Here is a 22,233-nt window from a genome sequence, read left to right on the forward strand (position 1 = left end):
CACTAACTTTTATCAGACTGTTGCTCTTCCATCTACAGAGGAGTAAGCCATAATTGTGGTACCGATCTTACAGCTAACTACACCTATGGTTTATAATAAACCTATACAATGAAGCACTTACCAAAACAAACTTCAGAGTTCAGATTTCAAGCAAGATTTTGACAAGTACAGAAAATATCCTACATGTTGCTCTAAATACTTAAAGAAGCCTTAGAATGAAGTTCATTGTGGAATATAGAAAGGGTCAATCCAGGGAGGTTTTACTGGAGCAGAGAAGGTATTTATGTGCCTTCGGTATTCCTGGTGTCAGAGTTTTCTTGTTCACATGGCATGGAGCCATTGCCTCCACCCAAGCCTGAATGCACTGATCTTGCATTGTTTGATGATGGATTTGTGCGCTGCTCTAAAGTACGTTTTACGCTGCTGCCACTGACTGCACAAAATAGGGTTCCTGAGCTCCCTTCCAACCTGAATTATCCCATGATCCTGCGATTGCATAATGACTCTGACTGTCATCAAGCAAAAGCCAGCCTGTGGTAAGATTAACTTCATGCAACCTGGGGTATTTATAGAGGACAAGTCACTAGTGAAGCAGAGCTGCCTCTGCGAGTGAGCGCTCTGATTTAGCTGCATTGGCTCATAGGCAAATGGTACTGTCTGGTTCTGTCTCTTTTTACAGGGTTTCAAATACAAGCATCTGGGAAAGCCCACACTTAGTCATCCTTCTAGATGCCTCCTTCCAGGAACTCTACAGAATGCACATATGTTACCCTGTCAAAAACGGCATTCCTGTTATCCACAGGGAGCAGATAAACAGTAAGGGAATGTTCAGAAAGCCTGATGCTGAACAAGATCTTGCTTGAGTAACCCAGATCTCTGCTAATCTGTGCTATCATTAAGTCTAATCTAATCTTAAATGTGGCTCGATTAAATTATGTAACAAATGAAACACATGCAGTTCTATGAGGCTGTTATATATTTTTCTTAACTTGTACATTTGTTTAAATTTCCCTAAGTAACTGAGCAATATTGTATATCTTTCACACAGTGATTTATTTTTCAGTTGTAATAACCAGCCAAGATGTAAATATGTGCCTTTATTTAAGCATAACAAAATTATGTGAGCATTTAGATGAGCTAGAATCTGTAAACATTATTTTTAAACACTTAGGACAACAATGCCCACCGGGAGAGCATATAAACTGTGAAACACCTAACTGTAAGTGAAAGGTTGGTTTTGGCTTTTTAGTGATGCCTATCATTAAATATGAGAGAGAAATATGTTTTCTGTCAGTGTCATTAGAAACATGGGAGAACTATAAAACTAACTGAAGAACTCTCTGAATCACAAAACCTTTTTTTCTTAATGGGAACTTTAATCTCCTTGACATCTGCTGGAGGAACAACACAATGGGATGCAAGTAATCCAGAAGATTTCTGGAGGGTCCAGGTCCCTGGCTGAGTCAACCGCGATGATGAGCAGCTGGATCTGCTATTCACTACCAAGGAAGAACTGGTTGGGGATGTGATACCGTGTGGCAATCCTGGATGCAGTGACAATGAAATAGTGGGTTTCAAGGGCCAGAGGGGACTGAGGAAGGGAAGGAGCGAAGGAGCCTGGACTTCTGGCAAGCAGACTTCAGTTTGTTCAGGAAGGTGGGTTCCCGTGGGAGACAGCACTGAGGGGAAGCGATGCTCAGGGAAGCTGTCAAATCTCTGAACAGTGATGTAGATAAACTGAATCAAGTCCAGCACAGGGCCACCAAAGTGGTCAGGGCATGGAGCACTTGACCTGTGAGGAGAGGCTGAGGAAGATCGGCTTATTCAGGATGGAGAAGAAACAGCTTCAGGGGGACATAACAGCAGCCTGCCAGGACCTGTGAGTAGGTTTTCGAGAGATGGAGCCAGGCTCTTCACCATTGTATATGGCATGAGGACAAGAAACAATGGTCATATACTGTGAGAAGAAAAGTTCCAACTGTATATAATAAGAACTTTTTCAACATCTGGACAGTCAGGTACTGGGAAAGTGGTCCATAAAGGCTGTGGAATCTCAACCCTTGAAGTTTTTTCGAGATCCAACTGGACAAAACCCTGAATAACTTAAACAACTTGGTCTGATCTCCTGGATGACCCTGCTTAGGCAGGGAGTGGACTCCTGATCTCCTGAGGTCCCTCCCAACCAGAACGACTTTGTGATTCTTTTGCTGCTGTCATGTTTTCTTGCAGTCAACAAACAACTTTGGTCTGCGTCAAACTCAGGGAGCTGTGAGGTACAATTCCCTGGGATAATCCAAGAGATACATGAGAACAGAAGATCTGGAAGTTACTGAAATGGATGTACAATAGCAAACCATCCTACTGCAGAAGAAATATATAGATGGTTATGGTTGCATCAGAGGTCTTTAAAGACTTGAAAGTCAATAGAGAATCATACCAAGTGGGAACTAGAGAGCATGACTATGGCGAGGGGTAAAGAATGCCATAAGCTTATATGAATAAAAAAAACAGAAAGCTGAAAAAAACAGTTTCACTTAGTGAGTTATTTAAAAGCAATAAAAAAAGACTCTTACAAATATGTTTGAGATGAGACAAACAAAGGAGAGCATAGGTCTAGTAAGACCGGGTATTATTTACAAGGCAAATAATAGGCGATGTAGAGAAGGCTGAGTATTCGGTATCTTCTTAGATTTTTGTTTGGAAAAAAAAAAAAAGCTTACTAATGATTCATGTGAACTTCAACAAGGAGATAAGAATGTGGTCTGGAATGCAGAAAGGACACATTAAATAATGAATTTCAGTTGGCAAAGCCCAATGGAGTTCATACCAGAAATTATATGGAGCCTGTCATCCCTGAACCAATTTTTCCTGAGAAGCGGAGAGAAGCAAAAACAGTACTTATGTTATAAAAAGGAAAAGGACATTCACATAAATAAAAGACCCACCATGTAGAAAAAAATTTCAAACATCCGACAGTCTGAGCTGCACTTCTGTCAGTTGATAGTGCCTGGCCTTGATGGAATCACAGAATCAGAGAATCAGCCATGCAGTATTACTCATAACTTGAGGTCTGATTAAAAGCAACCTGTGTGAAAAAACTCTTACTGAATTCAGCTTTTTTTATAAGCCAGGCCAATTTCTTTTATATTTAATTTGAAAGACAGTTTATGAAAAAAAAGATATTCACTTGTCAATTATGAAAGCTGGTTAATATAATTTTCTATAGACCTGCAGGTTCAAAAAGAGGCAATGGATATACTTCAGTTTAAAGAAGAATGAGCTAATACAAAACATCTGTGCTTTAGCATCCCTCAAGTTTAGAAGAGTTCTGCACCAGGTACATTTTTTTTCCAAAGCTCATATCAACCTCTATTTTAAACTTTATCATAAAGACATTGCTAATTTTCTCCTATGGCACCTAAGCTAAAGAAGATATCACTTTTTATGCATCCTCCTCCCAGCTGATTTGGCATGAGCCAACATAGAACATTTCTGTGAGGTATGTTCATTTAATGGTCTCATAACTGTTTAAATGCTGGGACTGAAAGGCATCCTGCAGCTCCCCTTAATAGAGTCCAGAGCCCATGACACCTGGTTACCTTTTGGTACTTCACTATGCTCGTGAGTCCCCGATCCATTCACACATTCAGCTTCCCCAACAAATTCTTTAGTTACATGAAAGCTTTTGGCACAACTTAGCATAGAAAAGAGACCTAGAATAATAATAATTTTTAAAAGTGCTCGAATATGGACATTTTTATTTCAGTTCCACCTTAATTTCATTCCAGAATTGATCTTGCCAAGTTCAAGAGCTAAGTCTTTTCCTCAACTCCTAGAAAAATCAGTAGAGATTGTAAGGTTATGCCATAATTTTTGTTCATTCAAGTTCTCCAGAACTGAGACATGAATGCTTTAATCCTAAGTACTACAAACCAAAAATATTGGGCAAATCACCAGCTGGTATATGTTATAAGTCAATTTAGCTGCAACAGTTTATGCCAGCAGAGGATCTAGCATTCCTCCTGAGATAATAAAAATTAAACAACTGGGATCATCTCATAGCTCTGCGTCTTATTATGAGTTTATAGCAGCTCTTCCTGTTTTGAGTGCTAAGCGCTAAATGCCTTTAAAACCTCTGCAACACTGTGGATTTTCATAATACCAAAGAGTCTAGAGAAGAACACTAAGTGCCAACACACAGTTTATCAGATAACTGTTACTTGCCTGTTAGATGGTAATTGCCATTTTAGATGATTGCTGGTGGATTAAGTGATAAAAGTGATCTTCTCTCATATCCTTTTGGCAAGTGCCTTCCAACACTTTCTTTTGGAAAAAATGCTAATTGCAATTAATTAAAATTTAAACTTTATGATAAATCAATTAAAAATAGCTGCAAATAAACTGATTTTCAAAACAGGATTAAAATACATGCCAATCTATAAAGATTCTATATGACTTATTGAAGGAAATAATAACAAAAATGTTATCAAGACCTCTAAGCACTTAAAAGTCTAATTAAATCAACATTAAGTTGACCAGTGTTAAGCCAGTGACCAATTCTGGTAAATATCCAGCCAACTTCATTGATTTTAGCTAATATATTTATCCTAATATCATTAGGGTATTTTAAAAGTTTAGAGTGACCTAAGAAAGGATTTTTAACTCATTTATCTTGCTGGTCTTTGAGCAGTGGATTACTATAAAAACAGTAGGTACATTAGAGAAAAAGTACTAAAAGACTGTACTGAAAAATGTAAAACTTTGTTTTATTTTCCTAGTATGACCTGACTTAATGGCATAGCAAATGTCCAACACCGCTGTGCTGGAGAGGGAGAAGCCTTGAAGGGGTGTTAGGTCTAGCAAAGCTGATGAATGGCATTCCTGAAGAGTGTGGGCCTGAGTCCCCAGTGACACGGGGGAAAGAAGAGAGTATTCAAAAGAGGTCTGTAGTGGTCATAACTCACAAAGCACTCCAGCGGTACCAGCACTGGCTCGAGAGACAGGAGACACATTTCCAGCCTGTGTCTTGCCTGGGTCGGTCTCTCCACATCTCAGCATGAGGGTACCTGCTGGGCACAGCTTTGGCAAAGTGGCCTGGATAAAAGTATCTGATAAAATAGGAATGTGAGTCTAAAAAGTGTGTGCGTGAATGGAATACCCAAAACTGCTTAAGAGGGTGTGTGCCCAAAAACTGGGATGATACTAAGGAGAAAGGCAGCTATCAGCTGAATTAAACGCTAACTAAGGAAAGAGGAAGATGCTTTTGAAGTAAAGAAAGAATCAGCATGAAAAGAAGTGTAAAAGGAGCATGATCCTTTGTAACAGGGGGAAAAAAATCTGAAACGTAGAGTGCTATGAGGATGATATGATGAGCCTTCATCCAGCTGGTAGACTGACAGTGTGAGGGGCAACAAGTAGGGACCCACAACATGGGTATGTGTCCTTGGGGGTTGCTTTCGCACCAGTGTGTGGACTGATGGATTGCAGGAAGCAGCACGGATGCAGATAAAACTAGAGCACCGCACCTTCACCAGGGCATCTAACTGTTAGAGATGGCCAACTCCAGTGGGCTATAAGCCTCAGTGGGCTTCCTCCTGTCCTGGCGGTATTGATGGAGGTTGCTGCAGCTCTGTGTCTACAGATGCCACACACTCAGACACACTAATACAGCTGCACACACAGAGGAACACAGACAGAGCAAGCTGTCTTTGCCAGCACCCACAGGAATGAGCAGCCCGTGTTCATGTCACACAAACATGAACAGCCCTCAGCAGCCTGGACCTCCTTCTCCTCTTCTGTTGACAACATTGAAGGCTTCTGATGGGACAGACGCACATGCTGTAAGTCTCTCCAGAATCTGGTCTGAGATGCCTGGTGTATCCAGGAGCTGCATCCAGACCTGCTCTCTCCTGGCAGCTGGCCTCCAGACCTTGGGGCCCCGGCGGTCCTCGGCATTTCCCCAGCACAGGCACCCAGATGCACACCTTCCTCACTCACATTCACATACACCAGCCCAGAAGAGAGGGTGCCTCCATCAGGGAGACAGTTAGAAAGAGGTTTTAATAAGAATGTAGAGTACACTGCAGTGACCAAGCAAAGGGCTCCGTCAGACATGCATGCTGACCAGCCTGTTTACATCCAACCTTCCAGCTCCTTGTTCTCTCTTTCCCCATGCTTTTTCCTCTCTAGTACATCTTGATCCATCCCTTTCCTTACTTTTGATCCTTCCCCTAAGCATCCCATAAGATGTTTCACACATTCCCACTATTCCTTTAGAACATCCCATAAGTTATGCATATTTCCATCACCATCCCATAATGAATCTATACCCCTGTAGGCAATAACCCCCTCAGTCCACACAGCCTTCTGGGGGGAGATTTCCTTTGGCTGCCTTGGCTGGTGGGACGATGGGCTCATCCTACTCCATCAACAGTCCTAAGGATAGTCAGTTTGGGGTGACTTTCTCCCTGATTGGGCTACTGGGGTTCCCCTGCCTGTCATTGCTCCTCCCAGGGACTTTCTCTTCACTGTGATTGCTCTATCATCACATAATCTGAGAGCAGGGAACGCCACACTCCAAAAAAAAAGAAGCTTTTGCTTGAAAACCACAATTGCTTGTGAATACGTGTGCTTGGAGGGGGTTAAAAATTTTTAAGATTAGTTACGGAAATAGGTTTAGAAAGGGGAGTTTACCAACTGGGTACAGCAACAGTGTAGCAGAGATTTTGAAGAGTACTAATAACCCGGATAAACATAAGCATCTCGTGCCACTTGAGATTTCCAAGTGTGTGCTGCCTGGACTCAAGCTGTCGTGGCAGCCAGACCCAGGTCTATCCCAGACATCTAAGCCCCTCAAAGAGTACTCAAGGCTTATATTTACAGAGCCCCTAAATGCTGAATTTTGTTCCTAAATAGAAAGCTTAGTATTTGAGGATTTAGCTAGGTGATAGCAATTACAGGCTAACTTCCAATCTCAGACACTTCTCTGTGTGTCTGCATACAGAGTAAGCTCTTTGTAGGGTCTTCAGGCTGCCGTGGCCAAAATTGTTTGTGTAAACTTAATTCTCTAGTGCTGTTGCAGATGTCCCCTGGTATTTAAGGCACCTGCGTGGGGTTAGTTAATACAACACAGAACCTAAAAGAAGCGTAATACCTTGGATATTCAAAGCAGGTGAGCTATCTTCCGACAACTGAATTGAAGTCCCAATGAATGGCCAGCCACTAGGTGCCTGCTTTAGGATGAAACGAATCACTCTGTCCAGGCTCCCTTGACTATAATGAAAAGGAGCTCAACTCATCTGCCTAAGCAGATGTGTCTAGTGTCATTTGAGGTGGTATAACGGTGCTATTTGGAGATGCCACTCCAAAGAGGCACAGGTTCGCTGTAGGACCATTGTCACATCAGCCAGCCCTGAGCAGAGGTTTTGGGCGCCCTCAAGGATCTCAAATAACATCATGTACTGAAGTGCAGGCAACTGAAAGGAGCCCTAGATCTCTGAACTACAATCAGAGCCTAGACACATAGCTCACACATAAACATATATGTGAAGACACCCTAATTTCAAGAACTTAATTTCAAACAGAATCCCTCACAGTTTTGTCTTATCTCTGGTGTGTACTTTACCAAGCTTGGTGTACCCACGTGCCATGGATGAGGTCAGCCAACTTCAGAAAACTGTAGAATGGCCTCAAACAGTCAATGATGCTTAAAGCAAGAGAAAGCAAAACTAGTAGCTGTGTAGAGGAGACCATGAGATTACACTCATGCCCATTGTATGGTATAATGAGGAGCAGTGACACTCAGTGTAATGAGCAGTGCTGATTGCAGTACACAATCACACTCTCGCCGACAGTCTGAGGAAGAGTGCGAAATATATGAACCCTAGTAATCTTGTGAAATACATGAACCCTAGATCTAGTAATCTTGAGTGAAGAGTCATGTCTCACTCATCATTAACACCTCTATGACTATTAGACCATGGTAAAGACATCGCATGAATGTTTATTCACTGTCTGCTGCAAACTGCATTGTGTAGCTGTTGTTCTGACTAGAAAACTCATTTCTACTAAAAGCTATGAAAAGAAAAATAAAAAAGGAAAATGAGAGTGAGAAACATTTCTGTTTGTCAAGAATAAACGGCCAGTCAGACACCCTCTTCACTGTGGTACGTATCTGTCAGCTTAGTTAATTAGCAAGTCATCAAAGAAAATAACTTTTCAGCTTCCACATAGCTTGAATTATAATGATAATTTGACAGGATGGACTTCAGTTCAGTCATATTTGTGGTAAACCCAGTCCTGTTGTTAGAGATGTTTCTCATCTTCCTTTCAAGAAGTAAATGTTACTGGAGCCCAAACTGCCAAAATCACGTAGAACGTGGTGAAAATTCTTCCTGATTTGTGGCAGATATATACTGACAAACGTTCCTGCTCTGGTGAATCATCCTGGACACACTTTATTTTTTATGGACATTTGATCTACTAAAGGATTTTAGCAGCGTGAGAGGGGAATGCTGTGGACCGAACAGATGTTATGGGATCTTGTGTGTTTACACAGTTGCCTCCAGTTACAGGGGATGGGATTTGATTTGAGGACCCCAGTTCTGTGTTCCTATACAACAGTAGAGCCCGTGTATCGGTATTGATCAATGTTTGGGCACTGGCCATAATCTTTTTTAAAACCTATTTTCTAACTCTTCAAGGTACACCAGCAAAAACCCTAATAATCCCTGGGGAGACTTGAGAAGTACAAACAGCCCCTGCGTGATCACACCTGAAGGCAAAAGCACGTGCCATCAGTCTGCCTAAGATACTTCAAGGTTGGAAATTATCCCCCTCCAGACTGTGGCTGTAGTCTTTAAAATGGGAGAGAGCTGAGCTATGCAGAGCTGTGTTGCTGTTTTCTTTTACAGAAAAAAAATGTGTAGGGAGTTATATTTGTCACATGCTGTATTATGTGAAAAAAGTGCTGTTTATACTGAAGCAAGATATGTCTGGGGTAGTGTGTTTCCAGAAAGAAGCAGCACTAAGAAAGAAGTAAGAAAAAGGCTCCTTGGTGGTGGCTGCTGTGTCTTCAGATCACAGAACGGCTGCAGATGGAGCACTGGACCAAGCTAGCAAAGGTAGATGCATTTTCTTCCCCACTCAGTGGACATTTGCTTCACCCCTCAGCTTGGCCAAATGTTGCCTTTCTCACCTCTTCTACTTCAGCCTTGCCTTATCTAACCTGAATTTAAGCTTTGCACTCACACAGATCTTACAAGTTTGCAATAATCTCTTAGCACTCTTTGAGCCAGACTCATCTTGCCCAACTTCAGAGCTACTGAGACTGGGCTTCCTTTAAAGAGAGAAGCTGATTTTTCAAGCGTAGATGTCAATCTAGGCAAAAAGTTCTTCACCCTGTGTTTCTGCCCTGTCAGACAATGGCTATTCTGGGTTTCATATCTAACACCCGCATAACACTTGAGGGTGGCAGAGCCCTGGCACAGGCTGCCCCGAGAGGCGGTGGAGTCTCTGTCTCTGGAGACATTCAAAACCCACCTGGACGCGTTCCTGTCCAACCTGCTCTGGGTGACCCTGCTTTGGCAGGGGGGTGGACGAGATGATCTTCAAAGGTCCCTTCCAACCCCTACCATTCTGTGATTCTATGTAATTCTGTGATGACACATTTTGAAAGCAGTTAAGGGCATATCATTAATTTTAGCAACATCTGATATATGATTATTATTAAAATGCCAGCCAACTTCCCAGTTTTCCCATTTATCTGCTTCCTGGAAGGTCTACGATGTGGCCAGAATAGCTCTTCTTGTACCCAGCCAGAGCAAGCAATCAGTCATCATGAGCAAGTCATCAAGGATCTAATGCAACTCAACTGTAGACGTCTATGGTAAAAGCACTCTTGAGATGTGGTTCACTTAAACACCCATTTCAGCAAAAAAAAAAGAATTTCACGAAAGAAATGCCTACTTCACTAAGTTACAGTTAATGGGATTGTGAACAAGTAGGTCAACAGCAGCTGAAGCTATCACACTCAGATGAATCAGCCCTAAGTTTCTCTGACACATTGTTTTCAATGCAAAGGGAATTTACCTGCTATGTTAAAGAATAAACTTATAAAAATGTAGATAAATGGAATTACACAGTTCTCTTAAGCTTTATCCTAGTTGCATTACATCTATCCATACTGCTGTCAAGAAATGGTCAATAAAAGCTATAGAAATGCATAATTAAAAATTGTGGTCAGTTTAATTTTGGAGTTTCACAGTGAGAGTGCATATTGCATACCAGATTCCTTCAGAATTTTAATTTCTAACAGGAGTAAGTATGTTTCATGTCTTAACACTTAAAACTCTCAATGCTCAACAGATACTGTGTAATATTGATAGCCTTTGCAAGACAATGAGACAGCAAAGAAATTGCACGGTCTGCTTTGGAATAGTAGTTGAGTGACTGTCATTAGCATAGTGATGATACAGCAAACTAATCTGCTTCTCTCAGCCATTTAGCATCAACATAATTACAATGAGCAAGATACCTTCTGCAAATATTCATAAATACTCCACATCACCTTGCAGATATTCTGGAAGAACAGCCACTCCAGGCCTCAAAGAATTAGCATAAGCAAGAGTGCTGAATTAATGCAACCTTCTGGCTTGTTCTCTGTGTTTATGTACAGCCTGCCACCCGTTACCCAGGGTGGAAAATAAAAAAGAATGTCATGAAACGGAAGAATCATTCTGCTCCTCGGCTTAACTATGAGTTCATAAACTTATCCGTCAGGGAAGAGATTACTCACGCTGACCTCAGATGTACTGCTCATCCATTCTGGATGCAGCGGCATTCAGGCATGTTAGCGTTGGCAGGTGGACTTTGGGACATACAGACACACTGGCCTGTTGTGAACTTTCACTGAGATCACAAGGCCTCATCTTCACTGGATAACAAAAGCCCCTTCTTGGCATTTCTCACCCTATTAATAGAGAAATAATCCATGAACTATTGTCCTCTGGAAAAACGTGTTGATACATCCATTTTAAGGGCAAAATGGGAGGAAAAAAACCACTTTGTTTTAAACACATGATTTCCTTTAGCAGTATAAATTATTTCATGAATTCATTGATAAAATTATTTTGTTGATGGAGGGAGTTCTGCAGTGCGTAAAGATATACTACAATCTATTTTTCTTTAAATGAGTAATTTGGACATTTCATTTTGGGTTTCTTTGGAAAATGTAGGGATGTTAAATGATGCACTCCTATTCCCTGCTTTTTACAATAGTTCTTAATGCAGTCTACTGATCAAATGAAACATACTCGTACGCATACGCAGACCCGTAGAAACACAGACCAGCTTTAATTCTGGAGGAAATTTTCCTTTGAACATATCAGAGGCAAAGATTTCATAAACCTCGGCAATTCTTCAAACAATAACTAAATCCTTTCTGCACATGAGATCTGTATACCTGACTCGCAGGGATGTCAGTCTTCCTCATGTAAATCAAAGTTTGAGCTAATTGGCGTTTTATCCATTGGTTTTACTTACACATCATATTTCACACTTCTGAAGACTCTTCAGGCATGGAGCTGCTCCCCACCGAGCATCAGAGGTGTTTTTCTAATACAACATCCATCCTTACAGAATATTTTACAATACCATAAACTTCACACCTTAATTATCTTTTCCAACACCTGCTGTTCTGTTATTACCAAAACCAGCTACCTTTGGTAGATAGAAAGCCTGTCCCTTCCTTCTTTGCTCCTGGATCCCTCCTTCCCTCAATAAACCCCAGCATCTTTTGTCACATAAACCTCCTTGGCAGTAATACTTCACCCCTGCTGGCATTCATAGGCAGGCGCAGGGGGTGGGGATGGGTGTTAGTTTGACAGCGATGTCACTTCCAATTAAAGGATTCTGTAACAGCTTTGTAGTCCTTCCTGACTTCACAGGCACACACACATTGAGTGCAGCCCTAAATACAATGTCAACTCCAACAGTTTCCTCTCCTGCTCCTCCACCCTTTTTCTCCTTCCTCCTCTAAGGGTGACTCCTGATGTAAGCTGCAAATGGAACAAAATGGGAACAAAATTACAATGCAGAAGAGAGTAGTATTGATGTTGAAATATTTCCATTTTCTTTTGGAAGTGATCATAGAATCATAGAAAGGTGATGTGCCATCATGCACCCTTTGCTTCCATTCATTGGCCATTCTTTGTTTAATACACATTCTGCTCCGTATCAGACTCCACGTTTCATGCAACGTGTCATTTTTTATATAGTCACTTTCTTTAACATTAGTGTTGCCAGGCACATGAATAATTAATTGCACATTTTACAGGCCTACCCGTGGGAGAACATGAATGAATTACGAACTTCTTTGATTCATACTCAAGAGTCCTCCACAAATTCTGCTTTAGAGTACAATTTTGCCTTGTTCCTCGGACATAGCTCTCTGGTAACAAACCTTAAGCCTCCTCTCTGAGCTTGGTTTGCCTCTCTTAATCTAGTTTTTTCATTATCTCCTCACAGAATGCTATCTCCAATCCCAGCTAGAAACTCAGTTTCCTTTATTTTAATTCATCAGATTTCTTCTTCCTGTCTCACCCAATCGTAGTGAATGTGGAGAACAATTGCTCGTTGTCTATTTTAGACCAGCTTGTTACAACCAGAATGCTGTCTTCATACCTGCTCTCATGTTTTCTTTTCTTGACTAAACATATTCAATTTGTTTAGACCTTCCTCTTAGGTCATGTTATCTGATCCTTTAATTATTCTTGGAGAGAACTCTGAAAGCAATCAGAATTTGTCTACATTTTACTTAAAATATGATGCTCAGACTGAACACAGTATTTCAGTAAGGCTTGGCTTAGCTAAGTGCGTAGTAGACTGAAAATAATACCTCTATCTTATCATTTCCTCTTCTGCTAATGCAGAACACAACCTGCATTTCTGGAAAAAGCATTGCAATGCTCCTCAATTTCTCTATATGTTAACTTGTTGGGTTTGTTTCTGGTTTATTGCACTCCTAAATCCTTTTTCTGCAGCTCTTCAGCTGAGTTACCATTTTTATATTTGTGCGTTTGATTTCCTCTTCCTAACAGTCATTCTCCATGATTGCCTCTATTGAATTTAATCTTCTTGATTTTTAATTTTTCTCTCTGCACTCTGCTAGGATTTCCTCACCTACAGAAATTTTTGTAGGCAATTTTTATTGTTAAGTTCTTTAATGACTTCACAGTGAGTTTCCATAGGTCTGAACAAATTGAAACCGTCTAACTTACCTAAATCTCAGTAATGCCTCCCTGCTCTATCTTGCTCGGCGACTCCATATTGTTATTGAAATGAATTTACAGTTGACATTCCCTTTTTTTTGCATTGACTCAAATGAAGCACTGCATACTTCAGTCGTTTCTGCAGCATCAGTCATATGTACCTCTTCGCTGGTCTTTCTTTTTCACTGCTACCACGGTGAAAATACACAATACAAGTGGCAAGCAAACGCTCAGATTAACCTTCCCTTTTCAAATGAAATCTATCTCTGTTGTCACAATGAGACATAAGCCAGATAAAAGACATATTTCTCATCTCTAGCATGCTTAAAATGTAACAAGGTCAGCCAAGAAGATATCTAAAAATGTCTCTTTCTTACTTAGCAGAGTTGTCCCCCCCGTGTTTTTGAGATGGCAGAATACTTACTGGACAAAACATTTTCCTTTTCTAATTAAACTGCATTGGTTCTGGTGTGCTAAGGAAGACAGAGCCACACTCAGCTCTCCTGGATTGAAAGCAAAATTATAATAACACAATTTTTTAAAACTTTTTTAGAGAAGAAAATGAAATGATCAAGAAGAAGACAGTATCTTTTTTTTTTGAGGATTTGAGTTTGTTGCTGGCTATCAGATACACCTGTTGAAACCTGAAACACAGCAGAAATATGGAACAGCATGCAACTGTCATGTTATATGTTTGGGCTTTTATGCTCATTGCTGTCCTGGTTCTGCAATGAACTAATTGTAGAATCATAGATGTTTCAGTTTGTGCCCATTGCCTCTGGCCCTGGCACTGGGCACCACTGAAAAGGGCCTGGCTCTGTCCTCTTAGTACCCTCCCTTCAGATAAGATCCCCCTGAGCCTTCTCTTCTCCAGGCTCAACAGTCCCAGCTCTGTCAGCCCTTACTCACAGAGATGCTCCAAGCCCTTCATCATCTTCGTGGCCCTTCATTGGACTCTCTCCATTATGTCTGTGTCTCTGTTTTAGTGAAGAGCCCAGCACTGGACACAGAACTCCAGGTGTGGCCTCACCAGTGCTGAGGGGAAGGATCACCTCCCTCTCCCTGCTGGCAATACTTTGCCTAATGCAGCCCAGGATGCAATCGGCCTTCTTTGTGACAAGGACATATTGCTGGCTCACATTCATCTTGGTGTCCACCAAGACCCCCAGGTCCTTTTCTGCCAAGGTGCTTTTCAGCTCAGTGGCCCCAAGCATATACCAGTGCCTGGGATTGTTCCACTCCAGGTGCACACGTTTGCAATTCCCTTTGTTGAACTTCATGAGGTTCCTGTTAGTCCGTTTCTCCGGCCTTTTGAAATCCCTCTGGATGACAGCGCAACCCTCTGGCATATCAGCCACTTCTCCCAGTTTTGTGTCATCAGCAAAATTGCTAAGAGTATACCTATCCCATTAAGCAGATCATTAATGAAGATGTTGAACAGAACGGGACACAGTGTTGACCTCTGGGGTACATCACGTGTTACTGATCTTCAGCTAGACTTCCTGCCATGATCACAATCCTCTGAGCTCAACCATTCAGCCAGATTTCAATCTATCGCATTGTCTGCTCATCTGTTCCTTCTCTGTGAGGATGTTATGGAAGATAGTGTCAAAAGTCTTTCTTCAACATGGCCATAGTTTTGCACCTTCTCCTGACGTTTCTTGCCCAGTGACTTCTGACATTTTAAGATACTATCAAGTTAACAGCCAGTGTTTATGAGGTTTTCTTGTGGATGGCTGGGGTGTCCAGCTGTTCACTGTAATCTTCTGTTCATGGAACAACATTACCTTTGAATACTTCCATGATTTTACTATGTAAGGTGGCCTTCCTTGTTTTAAGATGATTCACTCTTGCCGATGAACCTATGCACATTACAGCAGTGGTTCAGGCTCTGTGCCAGAAGTCTCTGGCTCTTTGCCTCACGTTTTCTGGACTGCACGCATCTCCAGCCATCCATTCTTTTCTGCAATTATGTTGAGCTTTTGCCAACTGCTGGATTTGGAAGCAGAGACCTTCATAAGCTCATGCCTTTCCAATTAGTGGCATAAAAATTATATCGTAGGTGAGGTGTAAAAATTGCATCGTGGCAAAGGAATGAGTGACAACAAACACTGTTGAAGGAAGACAAACTGGAAGGAGATTGCAATGGATAAATGCACTGGCATGAGCACAAATTGAGCTGGTATTAGCAGTGTGCAAGATACCAAGGCACAGATGAAGAACTAGGTGACTTTGAATAACCAAAATAGGATGAGCATTGAACAGTATACAATGGAACTCTGGGTACCAATCAACTAATGAGAATTTTGTCTGAAAGCTGTGAAGTCATCTACTGGAAGCAAATGAAGAAGATGACGCTCTGGTTATTCCTCAGGATAAACAGAAGCCAGCAAAGTGGGAAAGGCCAATCAGTCTATGAGTTTCCCATATAGAGCATGAAGCATTGCGTAAGACATGACTCACCTAGAATGGTGTATACACTCACTATTCATGTCCAAATATGAATCTAAACTTGAAGAGTTGTACTGAAAAGCTGGAATAACAGAGGAAATAGGAGGACTGCCAAAAGTAGGTGCTGCATGTAACATGAGCGATTAAAATATGACTGTAGTGATATAAAAATAATCTTATTTTTGTTTGACTTCAGATTTTGATATAAAAATAAGATTATTTTTGTTTGACTTCAGATTTTTGATGTGACTTGATGTTTTGTTTGACTTCCATTTTCAGTATTACAACATTCCCAGTATTATCAATTATTAAGATTTTTAATTTTCCAACAATCTCTGGAAAATTCCTTGGAAAGAAAGAAATCCCTGGCAAGAATTAATCTTGACTACTCCTCTAAAGAGATAAAAGTCAAGACAATAAGGAAAGGGGGACATATATGCTGGGGGGAAAATAACCAAAACAATTTTTTTGCTTATTCAAATGCTTTTGTTATGTGGAGTTTAGTGTCTCCTGCTCACTGGTAGTTGGTTGACTTCCTGAAAGAAAGGAAATAACTTTTATAGAAGTACTTGAATTAAAAGAGATCTGTAGGCTGATAGAAAAGCTCAAAAAGCATTCCTAGGTCAGGAGAGGTAGCACTTTCCAACTGGCTCTGTTATGTGAATAGAAAAGGCAAAACTTAACAATTTAGGAGATGAAATGTGAAGAAGTGACATGATGATGCAAGATCCTAAAGGTACAAAGAAGAATGACAACTTTCATGTAATAAAAGAGAAGAAAGAAAAAATAGAATTTCACAGATAACAAGGCAGTTATATTTTATAAGTTAGAATATGACTTGTATTGCTGTCAACAACCACAGATCTGGAATATGAAAATCATCCGCACTCTTGAATTCAAGACTCACTCATTGAATTCACTCTTGCAGTCTTGAATTATTTTGTATGTACTTCTCTGTTGGCTACTTTTCCTGCCACCTCTCATCACTCTTGCTTTCTCATGTAAATTACACCAATTTCTTAGAATCCAATTTGCTGGCATGTGAAAAAGCCCGCTACCTTGAATAGCATCTCTGAACCTAACTCCATCCAACGTGACAAAGTCACAGGCACACTGCGCGTGGTGCAGGCAATAAAAATATATGGCCATAACGGTGTGATATATCACATGGTGATAAAGCAGAGCTATCAGTTGCTTGAACCCTTCACAATGAAAGCACAGTTATGGCCTACCAATTTTCAGATGATCTTGGGAGAAGTTTTACAATCCATAATCTATAATCTATAGAGGGGAAATTTTCATCAGTTTGTTTTCCCACAGTTTTTGGAAAACCTTGAAGCTGTAGTTTGTAGTCTAAGGAAGTCTGCAATACCATATTAAACAGTTTATGGACCTGATGTATGTTGCAATGCTGGGAGCTCACAAGAAAGCCCAAGGTGTCCTCTGAGCTAAGAATATGGCAACCACAACTGTAGGATATTCTCACAGTCACTCTAATGCAATCTGTACGCCATCTTCAAAAAGCTTAACCAGTCTGCTAACTTTGGTAATGATGCACCTAAACTTATGGTTAACTAAAAGCTTCTTCCTTTTTCTTTCATTAGATAAGGAAAAAATTATAAAATCTTGAAAAAGTGCTGCTTGTGACGCTTAATGACTTAATAAAAATGATTCCATGTTTTGAGAATGCCCTGTTGGAACAATTCCTTCTGAATCACGACTACATGCAGGTTAACAGATTAGAATAATAAAGCTCAGAGCAAAGGGAGTTATTTGCCTGTTCACAGAGAGAATTCAACACAAGCCCTGGAAGACCCTCGTGATCTTTATGTGGTATGTTCAAAAAATTAAAACTGGAGAAGAATCCACAAGCAGTAGCAAACTACCGCCAAACTTTTTTTTTTAATACCAAAAAAATCATTGCCTTTAAGGGTCCAGCCTCCTAACAATTTTGTGGAAATCAAGAGAAGCTTCTCTTGAAGCTTTTCCTGAAGAAACAGGAACTGAAAAACACTTTTTTTCTTCTGATCCAGCTGCTGTCTAATCTCTGTAGCTACTAGATAGGGAATGCGTTTTTATTAATCAGAGTGCATGTAGGTGCATTGGTCTGTGAAAATGGGAGTGATTAAATACAGGAATTGCACGAATTCTGCCATTAACAATACTGATCCCTTGCCTAAAGGTAATTAGCTTATTGAAAAAAAATCATCCTTTTAGCTTATTAAAATATATATATGAGAACAATTCAGGATATGCAATTTGGAGTTTAGCATTAAGTGGCCTCACAAAGAGATTGCTCATTGGAGCTCATGTCTGTGCTCTGAGGGATTCACATCACTACCAAGATTACCACTTACCTGTTGTCAAGTTATTCAGTCACACAGTCAAACTAGTGTGTTCAAACTTAAAATACTTCTTTTCTGGATTAGAATTGGTGCTAAACCAACTAAAGTATTCCAGAAATCTGCAAGGTGATTGGAGTTCTGTATTTACTCTTTCACTGATTGCGATATCAATTTGCTTCGTTACAAATTTTAAAAACTATGGGATTTTTTAACTGCAAATCCTGTTTATTCAACAGACGTTCTGGAAATCAAGGGAGGTTTGTCCCGGCTACTCACAGTCTCACAAACAATTGAGAAGTATCTTCATGGAGAAAATAGGAGGCTGTCAGAGCAATTTCTTAGGTAACGCACATAGCACGGTGGCATTCATTTCAAAGAGTTTTCTTTATTAGCAATGGTGATAATTGGGACGTCAAGAGCGTCGTTGACCATCACAGTTGAAACTGAATTTGCAGGACTAAAAACAAGATTATTTTTTTTGTGAAGAATCTCAGATCTGCTGCTGAGTCACTAAGACACAGAAACATGGCACCTCTTTGTTTTTCTCTGATAGTCATTTTTTCAGTCCGTCCATTGTAAGCACTTAATGGATTTGAAATAATGGCATTTGAAAAGGGAAAACAGATCAAAATTGTATTGCAACTTGTATGTATGCTACCGTTACATTACCAAATTAAGTTTTGCTGCTTCTAGAGTAGTCAGAAAGTAAAACATTAGAGTAATTGTAGCATGCAACAAGACAGGTGAGTCTATTATTAGCATGATCAAAACCAAAGCTAAAACATTTTTGGTCATGGTTCAAGCCCATTAGGGATAATATGGTCTTACTTAATAATTAATAGCACAGTAACCAGTTTCACTAAAATCTATCTGCAGAAGGCTGTGAAACTCCTGAAGGAATTCATGTACTTTCAGCCATTCATGAACACCTATAGATTTGGTATGATAAAACTCCCTTGTCTACTGGTCAGAAAAAACCCTCACTTTTTCATATGACTTGTGCCGCTGAAGTCTCACACCACCTCTTCAAATTGTATTCCACTGAAATATGACTTGAAGTAATCTAAAATTAACCTTCCTTTGCCATTTGTGGGCAAGTATTAATGTGTGAAAGCATTCCATTTATAATCAGTTGTACACCCCAAATTTGGTGCTCTCTCCCCCAACACACCCCCCCGCTGACAGCTCACTGCTGACCTCCCCAACAGCAAAGAAGCAGGTCAGAAACCTGCTGAAGACAGAAACGGCCCTTTGCTCACATTTACATCCCTTCTCTGAGATCAAATGCTCGCTCCTCTTTGCTCACCTTCTGCCGCTCAGACTGGCCATTTCTGTCAGGATGTATTTTTTGAGGCAAAACTAAAGTCCAAGTGTTTGAGAGGGCACCAGTGGAAGAAACCCACATTTGCTTCTTCTGGTTGTGAGACAATGTGCAGGCAGGACTGAATGGCTGCCTGAAGCTTACATACATCTCAATGTTGCACATGCTTCCTCCCATCTAGGACTGAGACCATTCCTGTAACACGGTTGGACTAGAACTTGATTAACCTCATTGTGAAGATGCCACCACTTCCCAGGTGGCAACTGCTCAGCTACACTCAAATGACCCTGGTCAGAGGAAGCCATTTTAGAAAGGTGGGGTTAGATTTAGGAAAATGTGCCAAATCGGGAAGTGCCAGATTTAGCATTCCCAGATGGGAATGTGGCTGTGCAAAATAGAAGGCTGATTCTTCACTCTACAAATACAAATGGTGTAAGGTGACTAAGTAAATCACCTACGATGTTCCATGAGAGAGAGAAGAATGAAAGAAGAAGGAAATACAGTACCGGACGGAGGCCCAGGCTGTAAATAGCCATAAATCACAGTAGGCTATTACTGATTGCTAAAGGAGTGCAACCTTGTGGGTCAGGCAAAAATGGTTTAAGAAAGCAAAAAAAGGCCCAGATAAATTAGTTTAAGGGGGATCTGGGAACCAATGAGGGAAGTGCTAGCAGGCTGAGTGGATGTGTTGCACCGTGCAAGCTTTAAGTGGAAGACCAGAAATTAAATAATTGCATTACCTGGATGAGCATGAGACAAATAAAAGCACAGAGGTATATGTGGGGTTGAAAAAGTTGTTAGGCTCTGTCTGTGGTCTTCTGAACAATAAGGCAGACAAGCTCCAAGTTGTGACTAGGTCACATTTAAAAGAACTGTTGTGGATGGCCTGTCCCCAGGGCTAAGGGTCTGCAACTTTAGGGTCTGTAATTGTGGAAGCCAGTATGGAATAAACTAAAAGCTTGGTTAAGAGACACAGCAGTGGCATGGGCAAAAGTCAGTAATAGGAACTTAAAGAAAAAAAATCTAGGGAGAGGAATAATTTAGAAGTTACATGAACTTTGCCAGTGTAACTCCCTCAATACGCTTTCTCAGGATAAAGTGGTGAAAGCTGGTGGCACAGTAAGGAGTGGCAGAATAGCATAACCCCTAAGGTAGTGCTAAAAAAGAGCAGCAGAAGAAGGTAGTCAGAAAGACCAGATATACAGAAATGGCTTCAGAAGCATGGGGAGGATTTGAATTGCCGGGTTAATGCCCCAACAAGCATTCTGTCCTATTGCGTGTAGGAGATCAGTGCAAGGAAAGAGGAAAGTGGGCCCTCTTACCCTCTCCCTCCTAGCCATAGCCTTGAGAGTCTTGGCCCTCCTCTTCCCGTGGCTCATGGTCAAATTAGAACTGGATCACTGGAGAAGGCTCCACCAGTGGAGCTAAGAGGTGATCAGGTGCCGGGTACTAGCTCATCTGTCAATGTGACAAAGATAGCTTGAATACCAGTGGCAGGCTGTGCCCAATGCAATCAGGAAAGCTACTCTGATGAAGTGAACGCAAGAACCGAATGAAAGCTAAAGGGTTTTGGGGGGCTTTTTTAAGAGAAGGAGCATACAAAAGAGAAGTTGAATATTCCCTTAGAGTCAACCAGGCTGCTGATCTCTGCTGTCCTCCTGCAGGGGCTGACCACAAAGGATGAGAGAAACACACAGTGACCCTGTAAGCAGAGTTTCAAAGTCAGAATGGGTATTTTACAGCTCTTTGAGAGACCCAGGACACTAGGATGGAGAGAGACAGAGATCCAGACCCTTCCAGACTAGGGACTGATCGTAATAAATGTGCTGGGGAATCTGGAAAAGAACCATTACTCAACAAAGTATGCATTATTGCAAAACCAGCTCTGCAATAGAGACAGTCATGCAGAGAAAACCAATAGCTCTTTTTATCATCAAGACTGTAGTAAAAGGGAAGGGCTAGAGATGTAAAAGAAAATTGCTATCACGAGGAACTGAAGTCCCAGATAGATTAAAGCAGTAAGAAAAATGACAGTGCTCTTAAACAGGGATACCTCTATGGAGTGGTGGGTTAAATGAGGGACAACCCTTGGGACAGTGGTATGGGAACCTAATCTGGACAGCAGGAACCACTGAATCAGATTGGTAACCATTGCTTTGGTTGACTTAGCACAGAGGTTCCAACAAGCAAGGAAAATTTTGGGAGATGAACAAAAGGCTCAAAGGGGTAGTAAACACAGGACTGAGTCAGGGCTTTAACATTTGCTAACAATGATCTGCAGCAATCAGACCTAAGAAAGAGGGATAAGAATGAAGTATCATGTAAATAGGAGACCCAAATATGATATGAACCCCAGAAGTAGTAAACAAGAAGGGAAAAGGCAGTATCAGCTTCGAGGCTCCTCTAACACGCGTTCTGAAAAGTTTTGGAAGAAAAAGAGAACCATATGCAAAGAATACCTAACTGGTAGAAGAAGTAAAACTTTCCCAACTCTAGAATGAAACCCAGATTCCTGAGCATCTCCAGTCTTCTGCTGAAAGCAAGTGGCCATGAAACTCAATAGCCTCAGACTGATTTAATGCTGATGAAAAAAAGAGAATGACAACTAATTGTGACTAGCCATTATCTCATTAATTTTAAGAGAAGACAGCTGTAGAGAAGATTTAAATATATAATGTTCACTATCCGTGACAGCCCATACGAAGGTCAATAAATCCTGAATGACAGATATAAAAAATTCCTGAAAATTGCAGTTTCAGGTTGTAAGTGAAGAAAGTGACAGACAAATAGCAAAATTGAGAATCATAGAATCATAGAATGCGTTGAGTTGGAAGGGACCTTTAAAGGT

This window comes from Chroicocephalus ridibundus, chromosome 1, assembly GCF_963924245.1.
Source record: "Chroicocephalus ridibundus chromosome 1, bChrRid1.1, whole genome shotgun sequence".
Lineage (NCBI taxonomy): Eukaryota > Metazoa > Chordata > Aves > Charadriiformes > Laridae > Chroicocephalus > Chroicocephalus ridibundus.